Consider the following 12,166-nt stretch of genomic DNA (forward strand, 5'->3'; position numbering starts at 1 on the left):
TGAATGCAAGTTATAATCTCTGTTGAGTTTATAACTTATAACACCTCTGGAAATTTTCAGAAAAACTAGCCCTTCCCTCAGAGAACAAACTTTGGAAACCCAAATTGTATTTTGATGGTGGTCAGACAAGGAGGAAGGCCGTAAAAGGCTTTGCCTAATAAGAACATTTTATAAGCTCCAGCACTAGAAAAATGTTTTGCTTAGAGTAAAGAGAAAACAAACAGAAATTCAGATGAAAGAGGGCAGGGGCAAGAAATAAAATGTCTACCCTAAGGCAGCTCAGATATTTATGTCTAAAACTATAAAAGCAAGTTATGGAGGGAAACCTAATTATCAGCCCTTTAATCAAAGTTAACAGTAAGGGAATACTAACCAATAATCCTGCAGATATTCCTGAAACAGAGGCTGGATTTTCATACGGTTTCCTCCAGGCTGTATAATAAGAGCCTTTTAAATTTTCTTTCTCATTCAGCCACATATAAAAGAAGATCACAATGCACTGACTTGGTAAAATCAGGCAGAGAGAGTAGGATTGAAGAGGTCATTCCATGGAAGTTTCTTGGTCACCGCTTGGTATGTCTTAATCTTTAACTTCTGGGTACTGCTGCTGCTTCCATATATGAACCCACTTCGCAGAAGCTCCCCAATCAATGATTCTTTCTCCCTCTTGTACACACACACACACACACACACACACTCACTCACTCACCTAGTACCAGAAAAGTAGATTAAATCACACCAGATATTGCCTTACGTAACAAGTTCCCTGACCTTTGCTCAGTACTTCTTTTGGTGCTGCCAGATGAAGTGAAGGCCAGGACTGGGCAGAAATTTCATGAGGTTTTTATAACTGTGATGGCCAGGCCAGCTGAAAAAGGGCTGAGTATCAGATCTCAATGAAGGCTACCACCTGGAGAAATGGAAGACAGCCATGGGGTTATCTGAATCCAATGTCATCTTTCCTCTAAGGAGTGTGAAGAACCAAAGCTGAAGTGCCCCCGCTGTGTATTCACTGGTATTTCACTGAAGTATCCCAAGGGCCCAGAGTACATTACATTAGGTATTTGTTAACTCAAGGCATAAATGAATGAAGGAATTCCAATCTTGAGGGAAATCCTGGCATACTTAATTTTGAGAACATTTAACCATTGATTGTATCAGTAGTGTGATAGAGTTGACTAGGAACTTTTTAGTGTCACCTCCATAATTATTATCCCCCAATCCCAGCCCCCTAAAGTCCTAATCAACCAAGAATTTTTTTTTTTTTTTTGTCAATTGAGCAGGAGGATATAGTACTTAGATAATGTGGATTTTGTTTCTTTTAAATTACCTTGTAACAGATCTCTCTCTCTCTCTCTCTCTCTCTCTTACTCTTAAAAAAAATCATCTGAAGGTACAAAATACTAAATAAACATTTAGTGAATTGCATACATGAGAAATACAAAAAGCAAAGGACTGCTTCCTCTTGGGAGAGTTGTCATAGTCCTAATGGCTGTTTGCATGGTTAGAACAGTCGTCATGATTCACACTGAGTGTGGACTCAGGGAGTTACTGTACATGCAAGAGTGTATCTGGTGAATACTCCTGTGTCTGACCAAGAGTCCTGACCACACTACCAACACAAGAAGGCTACTCATGATCCATGACAGCTGCCAGAATTGGTAGGGCATTTTGTTGGTGATGAGGCTCCTTCTGCCTCGTTAGCTTTCTTATGTTTGTATGCAATAAAACATTCTGTGACATTCCGTACATACAAACCCTTTTGAAAACAAGAAAGTCTCAAGAGGGGAAGTTATTTGAATAGTTTAGTTAATAATGACTAGACTTTAAAAATCTGCTGATTCTGAGTTGTGGTTAATATGATTTGAAATCATATGTTGGAGGAGTAGAAACTGTCTGCCTAATGTCTCTAAAGCACACTTCCAAAATAAAACCTTGTATCCAGGGTTTGCATATAGGTCCCCATCCTCACTTGGACTTGAGGAATGGCCTCCTAACACCTGGTTAAAGATCTCTCTAATCCATTCTACACACACACACACACACACACACACAACACAAAGTCATACAAATGAGAAATAAAATTACTACCATGATATCCCTCTGAATACAACACTTAAAGGACTTTTCCTTGCTCAATGGATTAATACCACAATCTGTAATGTGATCCAACTAACATTTACTAGTTCTTCCCAATATTCACTTTCACACTCCCAATAAGCAATAAAATCCAGTGAAAGACATTTCACAGTCAACATTGCAGTTAACTGTGGTCACATGGTTAAGTCCCAGCTAGTGAAGCATGAGTAGACCATCACATGCATCTTTTAGGGAAATGAACGCATCCCTCCACTTCATCTTCTCCACTCCTGCTGGTTTGGATATTGGTGGACTGGATCACTGAACAAATGAATGAGGGTTATCTAGACCTGCCAACACTTCCGGAAATTACTCTGAAAATGAACACTAGGTGAAGGTTAATACACAGACAAAGGACCAACTGGCTCGAGGTTTTGTAACTAAGCAGCCTAGACTTTATAGCTATTCTTGCAAGAGAAAGACCTTTTCACCTCATTTTTCAGACTCTAGTCAAAGGGGATTGGTCTTATGGTTTAGATAGGAAGTGTCCCCCAAAACTTCATGTGTGAGACAATGCAAGAATTGTGATAACTATAGGCAGGTTAAGTTGTGGCTGCAGAAAGTAGGTCTCTGGGTGTGTGCCTTTAGGGTTTCTAGTTTGTCCTTGGTGAGAAGGGATCTCTCTGCTTTCTGGCTGTCATGTCCTGAGCTGCTTTTTTCTGGCACACTATTTTGCCATGATATTCTGCCTCAGCTTGAGGCCAAGATATATAATTGGATGACCATGGACTGAACCTCTGAACCATGATCCAAAATAAACATTTCCTTCTTTAAGTTGTTCTTGCTAGGTCGATGATCACAGTGATTTAAAAAAAAAAAAAAAAAAACTACAACAAGAGGGGGAAAGTAGCCTCACAAGTCTTTTGTAAAGACATAACCTAAAAACTTTGATGCCCTGTAAAGAAAGAAAATGTACCCAAATGCATGATGTTGTGATATGACTTTTTATGATCCTTAGGAGATACCTTTTCCAAAGGAGTTACAAATCCTGTTAGTGTACTGGAAGCAGAAATATTTGGAACTGTTTGAACTTGTGAGTAGTTTTACTGGGAGACTATTGAGGCCCACAGAAGTAAGAATCCTTGTCAGACAGAAATATTCTATTAGTGTAATAAAAAATAGGTGACGTTCTATTCCACCTTACCTCAAATCAAATTCCCAAAATTAGGGTCTTTATCAAATAAAACTAATGGTTAGACTAAGATTAGAAAAGTGAAGAACCTCAAGATAAAGATAACAAATTGTGTATTCTCTTTTTAATAAAATTCCTAATTTAAAAAAAGGAAAACAGAAACCATAGAAAAAGTTCTTTTTTGTTTGTTTGTTTGTTTTTGATTTTTAACATTAATTTCTTAAGTACCTTCCAAATATATTGCCACCTTTTCTAAGAACTGCTGATTTAAACAATTCTTTTTTGACTCAAGTGAAGTCAGCCTGGCTTGGCTAATTTTAACTGATTAGATGGAGAATAAAGTTCCAATATCAAAAAGCAAATCAATAGGAAACAATTGAAATCAGATGTTGGGTAACCAAAAACTCTGTAAGCTTGAAGAAGTTTCAAGGGAGAGAAAAGGGAGCTTGAAGACATTACAAAATAATCCATGAGGGATCCAGGATGTATGCAGAGAGAGAGATACACATGAGGATCGCTCGGCACAGCAGCAGAGATCTGGTATCTTTGAGAAAATCCCCTTTATATGGAGTTACCAGGTAGTATTCTCTTCTTTGCCAGCGGAAGGAGAATACTATGCCTCCTATTACCCCCAAACACAAGCAAAATAAACAAAAACAATAAACACAACATTTAAGTTTTCTTTAATTAATATTTCATGACATGCTTATTACTGCCCATTCAGAATACTATTTTTCCACCTCTTCGTTCAACCTATTCCTAGGCTGAGGAACTAATATAGATACCAAAATGCTCTCCACTTTAACGTTTAAATGTATGCATTAAAATGATCAGTTTCTTTAAAGGAAACTTTTTGATGCTCATTTGTACACCTATGTAGACCCCATAATTTTTATTAAGGAGGTCTGACAGTCAGAAAAATTTGTAGGTCACTGATACAGACTGTTTCTGCTCTTTCAATGTTATAAATAATTTCAATAAACATCTCTTGGGCTGTATTTCAATTTATTGCCTAATGGTTGATTCCAAGAAGCAATGGTGCTGCATAAAAAGTTAGAACATTTATGTGACTTTTTTGTAGATATCACCCAACTACTTTCAAACTGCCCTAATTTAGACTCAGGCCAGACAAGTAAAAAACACTTCAATTTCACTGTTATTTTATTAGCAAGATTTTTCTTTCCCTCTCATTATTAATAATTTAATAGATAAAACTGATTTGCCATTGTTTTTATTTATAATTGTTAGAGAAATAATGAGACTGAATAATCTTTAAAATATTTACTGTAAACTATCTATGTATTTCTTCCCATTTTTTTTCTGAATTATTTTCTTTGTTGGTGTTCCTGCCATCTTTCCTTCTGCCTTTTTATGCATATCTTTTTAAGGAAGACATCTTCATAATTCCTTAGAGATGAAGGGACACCAGGAAGGGAAAAATAGGAGAGAATATTTTAATCTGTTTGATTTTGCCAAGTTGACGTCAGCCAGCCTTTAAGCTTTTATCTGTCACTTGATTTTTGAGACCAGCTTCCTGATGAAGTATATTAACCTTAAAAAAAAAAAGCTTTAAAATATAACCAATGCCAGAATTGCCGGCCAACGTGGCACTGCAAGTTTATACTTTGAACTTCTCTTCCTTTGTGCCAAACCCTGCAACAGTAGGTTTATTTTACTTTTTTACAAAATTAAAGAATGGATTAAAGTTCCAGGTTAAAAGCCTGAAGTAATCACTGAGGAGTTTAAATAAAAAGTAAATCTATCAGAAGGCATCAAGATATAGAAAAAAAAATTAAAAGTACTTCAAATACAGGCAAATCACCTATTAAGGAATTCAAATGGACTGGTAGATTTTTCTTCAGCAACAACAAGTGTCAGAATGTAAATGAAAAGCTTTAAAATGATGGAGAAATATCATCAATTCATAATTTAATACCCTACTAAACTATCACTGAAGACTAAGTAAATTAAGACAGTTTCAATTTAAAGACTCTCATTTAAGTAATGGCTAAAGGAGATATTTTTGTAAGAAAACAGGAACGATCTTAAATTCATCATAGAATGCTCTCCTCTTATAAAAACAAAAACAAAAAGCCTTCTTTCCTGACTTTTCTATTTATTTGTTCCTGGAGTGATTGACTTATTTCTGTACTTCTCCCTAAATCTAAACTTGGAAAATTTTTCTTATATTCCTTTCTCTATTTCTCTTTGCCTGTTTCCTTAAATCCATCCAAATCAGGATTCATTCTCTACCACTTTAGTGAAATAGCTTTTGCTGTAGTCATAAATTCTAGTGTTTATTTTTGATGTGTGTGTGTGTGTGTGTGTGTGTGTGTGTGTGTGTGGTACCAGGACTTGAATTCAGGGGTGCTTAACCACTGAGCCACATCCCAAGCCCTTTTTATTTTATATTTTGAGACAGGATCTCAACTAAGTTGCTTAGGGCCTCACTAAGTTTCTAAGGCTGGCTTTAAACTTGCAATCCTACTACCTCAGCCCCTTGAGCTGCTAGGATTACAGGCATGTTCCACTATGCCTGGCTGGAGGTTAATTTTTAATCATCTTTGAACTGTCAATACAGTTGCTATAGTTATCACTTCCTGCTCTTTGAAACACTACCTTAATTTTATATCTTGGTCACCATTCTTCATTAATTCTGCCATCTTACTGTGTCTCCTTTTGTTCTGTTTAACTGTATCCTCTTCCTTTTTCCAATCACTTAGCACTGAAGTATTCCCCAGGAATCATTCTCATCCTCCTCTTTCTACACTTCCTGCTTCGGTGAGCTCATTCAATATCTTGACATTAACACCACATACATGATGGTGTTGTCCAAACAAGCACTTCAGTCCAGACCTCTTACATAAACTATAAACTTGTGTATTCAATTGACTAATAATTCTCCTGGATGTTTTGATAGGTATCTCAAACTTACAAATCCTTAACCAAACCCTTTGATTTTACTCTCTTAAGTAGCTCCTCCATAGTCTTCCACCATTCTCTCACTCACATCTCATAACCAATATTCCATCAACTAATCCTCTCAGACCCATCTTCAAATTCCATACAGAATATGAGCATTTCTTGCCTTCTTTATCTCCCTCATACAAGCCACCAATATTTCTTAACTGGATTGTTACAAGAACTTCTTAATTGGCTTACCTGCTTATTGAATCTATTTATCTCCAATACCCAAAATTATCTCAGTGAAACAAGAACATATCACTTCTTTGTTTAGTACCCTGTCATGTAATATCATCTCCCTTAGAGAAAGTGAGGAAGTGCTTACCATGATCTCAAAGTCTTATCTGACATTCCCCCACCCACTATCTCTGCCTCCATCTACCACCACATGCTTTTTGCTCATTTTGCTCCAACAAAATTGGTCTCTTTGATGTCCCTTGAAGACCCCAAACAGAACATGCTGTCCCTTCTGCTTGGGATACTTTTCTCCCAGACTTCCTTGAAGTATTCATTCAAATGTTACTTTACCTGTGAACTCTTTCCTAACAACTTAGATAAACAATAGTCTTTATACTACTTTGTTTTTCCCCATAGCACCTGTCTTTACTTGGTATATTATACATTTATTTGTTTGCTTTTTTTCCTTCTCTTCTCTTACTACAATGTCTATTATGTGAGTTTGGGGACTTGGTCTATTTTGTTTACTGATGTATTTCCAAGCACCTACAAACCAGAGAAAAATCCAATAGGACACATGCAATAAGGATATACCAGTGCATAGACAAATAGAGAAAAGAAGGGGCGGAGGGTGGGGTAAAACATGATGGTGAATACAACTAAATATTGCTTGTAAAAACAATATGAACCACATTTGCTGTTGACCAGAAAAAGATGAAAATAAATTCTAGGCAATAAAACCAAGGAGAATAGTAGAGGCTATCTCCAGGGATAATTACAATATGCTAAATGTTCTGCTTTGTTTGAGAGAAGGGTAGATAAAGTATGTGAAGTGGGAACACTGATATTGCAATATAAAGACTATTGTTTATCCAAGTTGTGCAGGCTGAAAGGTACATGAGGTCATGCATGGGGTGAGCAAGGGGTTGTAGAATTCTGTAGTTGGTGAGGGAGGGCATCTACATCAGGAAGACTGGGTTGGACAAAGTAGAGCCCACAAAGAAACTTATTGTACCGCTTAGAAAAGTGACAGGCTTCCTATAATTTAGAAATGAGAAATTTAGACTTATGCTCTGTGAATATTTTCAGTCTCAATAGGCAGAAAATGGAGAATCCTTATTGCTAGAGAAGTATAGTCCCTGACTTAAGATAGCTATACTTGCCATTTTTAACTTTACGATGTGTGAAGATGATATGCATTCAATAGAAACCAAACTTCAAATTTTGCACTTTGATCTTCTCCAGGCTAGCAATATGATACAATACTGGAGCGAGGCTGGGCAGGGAGCCTCAGCTCCCAGTTAGATGCAAGATTACCAGGGTAAACAACTGACCCTCTACTGTGCTGCACTGTAGGCTATGCTGCTAAGCTAGGATGCTCAGTAAGCAGGTATACTAAATGCATTGTCAACTTTACATTTTCCATTTATGATGGATTTGGCCGGATATAAGCACATCATATACCATAAAACAGATGTCAAAGAGCATCTATATTATATTCAAAATAAATATAAATAATAATATTTGTAATTAAAGTAAATGAAAATCTTTGTATTCTTTATCTTCTTAAAGAGATATTTCTGGAAAGTAATTAATTTAAGGTAATACTAAGAAAAAATGATCCTACCAAAATATGCTTTAGGACTTTCTGAAAGAGAAGGAGGGAGGGAGGGAGGGAGGGAGAGAGAGAGAGAGAGAGAGAGAGAGAGAGAGAGAGAGAGAGAGAGAGAGAGAAAGGGAATATGCACTTTTTTAGGTTCTTCTAATCTGAATTGTCTGTTTCTACACCATTGTCTTTTCTTTTCTCTTCACTGATGTGTAGAAATGTGTATGCAATCTAGCAGATATTCTAATGTATATGCTTATATTTCATACATATAAAGGAGAGAGAGAAAGAGAAAGAGGAGAAAGAGAAAAAATGTCCAAACACATTGGGTTCAAGTCAGATTTAGATCAGGAAAGTAAGGCTATTTTAATATTGATAGATCAGAAAGATCTATCAATACAATCAACGGCAATAATAATATTTAAAAAGAAGCATGTTTATTCTAACATGCTGAAAAAACATTATTTATAATTTAATACCTATGATCAATTCTTAATAAACTACAAATAGAAGTTTTCTTAATGTGATAAAAATATGCCACCCCAAAAGTTTACACTTAACAGCATATTTTAAGAGAGACCTTTGAAGCATTCTCAGAATTATGCAGTACAAGATAAAAGTGCTCCATGTCAAGGTATGGAATTTACATGTGTGGCACTTTGTAGGGATAGGAATGTTGAAATCAAAGGAAAAGGGGAAACGTAGTCTAGCAAATATGAATGCACATACCAGATCTTAGTATACAAAAGAGGAGGATTACAAACAATGAAAAAAGAATGAACTATTCAGTAAATACTGTTGAGACAACTAATTTATCATATGGGAAAAAAACAGATCCATGCTTTATACCACACATAAACACAAATAAATAAAATCCTGATCAATTAAAGGTTCATAGATTTAACAAGAAACTTTCAGCAAATTAATTTAGAGTACAGAAAAAGTTTATATATAATATGACCATGGAGGAGAAAGTGATTTCTTAAGCAAGTCATGAAAAGTAGAGCAACAAAAGAAATCTAATCAGGTCAAAAGTTAAAAATTATCTGTTAAAAGATGTTACAAACAAAATTAAAATATAGATGTGGAGTAGATGTGGAGTAGATGTGGAGACAATTTTTTCAATAAATATAATAGTTATATGTATGAAATATAAGCATATACAGTAGAATATCTGCTAGATTGCATACTCATTTCTACATGTCAATGAAGAGAAAAGAACAGACAATGGTGTAGAAACAGACAATTCAGATTAGGAGAAACTCAAAAAGTACATTCTCAACTTTATGAATAATCATCATGATGAAAATTAAAACAGTGAGATAGTGACTTTCACCCACTGACTAATAAATAATTGAATCTGATCATAATCGAATATCAGTAATGATCTGGGAAAGGAGGTTCTCACATGCTGCTGGTAGGAATGCAAATTGCTATGACCACTTTTTGAGAGCAATTTAGTAATATCTAACAGGCATGGAAATGCACACATCCTATTACACAGCAAGATCATTAATAAATACATCACAAAAACTACCACCTGTGTCCAAAGGAAAATGAATAAGGATGTGTATTTCAGCATCATTTGTTTTAGTTAAAAATTAAGTCAATTTGTATTTCAGTCAGTATGGCAATGAATATATAAACTGTATTTTCATAAGATAGAATAACATTTTACAGTCTTTTAAAAAATGAACAAGGTTATATTACAACAAGGGTAATGTTTTTAAACAAAATATTTGGTAGTAATACTAGCCATTTATGGATTATTATATTATACAAGTACAGTGCAATAAACATTTTACAATCCACAAATATTTTTTCATAACAAGCATGTTTATATATGTAGTAAAAATAAAAAAGTATTAAACAGGATGCAATCAATACCAGTATACAAGAGTAGTTTCCTCTGGGTTGTAGAGGAAGGTAAAATGGGAGACTTCAAATTTTTACATGTAATTTTTGTTTATGTTTTACATATTCAATTGGGTAGCATCGTTATTTATTGAAGCATCCTTTGCAGGTTAAAAATAATAGCACTACAAAACAAAATAAGAGTAACAGATCCATAACCAGAGTCAGGAACAAGAAGTGCATAAATGCTACACAGACAGAAAGATAGGAGAGGTTCTGACAGCTTTCCACATGCAGCTCATAAGTCCCTATGCCCACCCTCAGAGGGGTGGGCTAGAATTACTCAGGGGAGTTCTAGTCAGACAAGCCATGACTCTCACCCATATCCCCGACCTCCACCCCAGGAGTCCATAGGGAACCCACACAAGACTTACTGTTATATGACTAGAAAGAAGAGCTTTGTCTCATTTTTGAGCTGAGGAACATTTCTTAATAGATTTCAGAGTAAAAACACAAATTGAACCTTCTAAGAAGACATATGTGCTATTGCACAGGCTGGATCCCATCACAAGGTTTCCCAGAGGTCTGGTGCCAGCAGTCTGATTAATGCAAAAAAAGCTGTTTTTCTCAGTAGACTAAGTACTCCAATGAAAAGTTCTGATTAAAGCATGTGATGATCAAAAATGTTTATCAATCTCTCTCCTGCAAGTCACAAATAGACCAACAAGATCTTGATGAACTGAATGAGAGAGTCACATTAGTCACCTTGAATTGCAACAAATAACTATGAAAGGGCTAGCAAATGCTTATTGAAACAAGGACCAAAACATATTTTACAAACTACAGTGTGATTCAGCTGGTGGAAGAACATCAAATTAATATTACAGTGACTATAAAAAGCAGCACAAGGCAGAATCACTGGAAAGGACATAGAGATCCTGGGTGAACTTCTTACATTTGTGGTCACCTGAGTTCCTACAGGCAAACAAGACAGAAACCTACACTGACTACCTCTGATTCTAGAGAATAGCCTGATGAAACCTGCAAGCAACTTTCTTTTTCTGCTACGAATATCTGGTATTATTGAGAATTAATCCGGAAGCTCTCGCTGAGACTTACTTCCTTAGAAACAGAATCAGCTATTTAAATGATTTTGCTTTTATTATTCCAAAACAGACATCCATTTGTATTTCATTTCCCTCGTATATTTATTTTGCACGTCACATAGTACTATCCAACAGAGCAGCTTCAACTGCTTATTGAGAAACTCTCTATGTAGTTGTTCTCTTTGAAAGAGGTGTGAAAGAAACAAAAGAGTAGTTGCATCAGTTTGTGCCAATAATCTATCTCTAAATATGGCACATGTTGAGCAGAACTGGCACACCTTGAATGTTAAAACAAGTCCAGCATTAGTAGCACTTTCCAAAGCTCCAACTGAAGTGTTATCAGTTATCTAGAAAATTTTAAAAAGTCCTGTTAATTTCTTCCTCTTGAAAGCGTTTTGCTCTTTTGAGTTCTGATGTAGTCCTCAGTTTATGATTTAAAAGGCAAAGTAGGCAGGTAGATAAGAACACCATAGTTGCCATTCTGAGTTACAATCATGGCTCATCCTGCTCCTTCAACTAAAGTGGTAATGACAATTTTGTAAAATAGTGTGTGTTTTCTTCCATGATGACAATTTAAAGGTAAGTCCTCCTGTTCATTCATGAATATTTGACTGATTCGTCCTCATGAGCCTTGGATTTTGTCAGTTATTACTTCTAAAACTGAATTGCCACATGCAATTTTTCTTCTTCCACCAAAAATTTAATTCAATTGTGTTGTAACCAGTGTTCAAAGGTGATTTAATTTTTTACTCCCTGTCCCCACCTCCCATACAAATGTTAACTCTGGGTTGAAGGATATGTTAGTTAATTTTTTTTTTTTTTGGTTCAGATCTTTTAATTTTTTTAACAAGAAACCCACAGTGAAAAAGCCAAAATAATGTGTACATGCTTCCTGATAGGTAAAAGTGCTCCATTTTATTTTTTTATTTTTTTTTTTACCCTGAAAACTTCTCTAATCTTTTTTTTTTTATTATTGGTTGTTCACAACATTACAAAGCTCTTGACATATCATATTAAAGTGCTCCATTTTAGAAGTTAAGACAATTTAGGTCAGCCATAAGTCCTGGAGGTTACTGGATACCACACTTAAATTTTTAAAATAATTTAAGTGATTATTGTAACCTCCCATGTTGTTGTGTGTGTGTGTGTGTGTATGTGTGTGTGTATTTTTTTAATTTTTATAGGAAT

General features: G+C 35.4%; 1 protein-coding gene across 2 annotated transcripts in view; it reads right to left on the minus strand.

Annotated features, from left to right (window-relative positions):
• Ghr (growth hormone receptor) overlaps positions 1-12,166 on the minus strand; it is a 250,955-nt gene that overhangs the window by 155,300 nt on the left and 83,489 nt on the right. Inside the window, exon 1 of one of the 2 annotated variants that reach the window (XM_026415485.2) lies at positions 374-455. The exons of the other annotated variant lie outside the window; for it this stretch is intronic. The gene's annotated coding sequence lies outside the window, so the exon portion shown is untranslated. Of the gene's footprint in view, positions 1-373; positions 456-12,166 lie in introns of those variants that run through there. 2 annotated transcript variants of the gene reach the window in all.

Source organism: Urocitellus parryii, chromosome 1 (genome assembly GCF_045843805.1).
Source record: "Urocitellus parryii isolate mUroPar1 chromosome 1, mUroPar1.hap1, whole genome shotgun sequence".
NCBI lineage: Eukaryota > Metazoa > Chordata > Mammalia > Rodentia > Sciuridae > Urocitellus > Urocitellus parryii.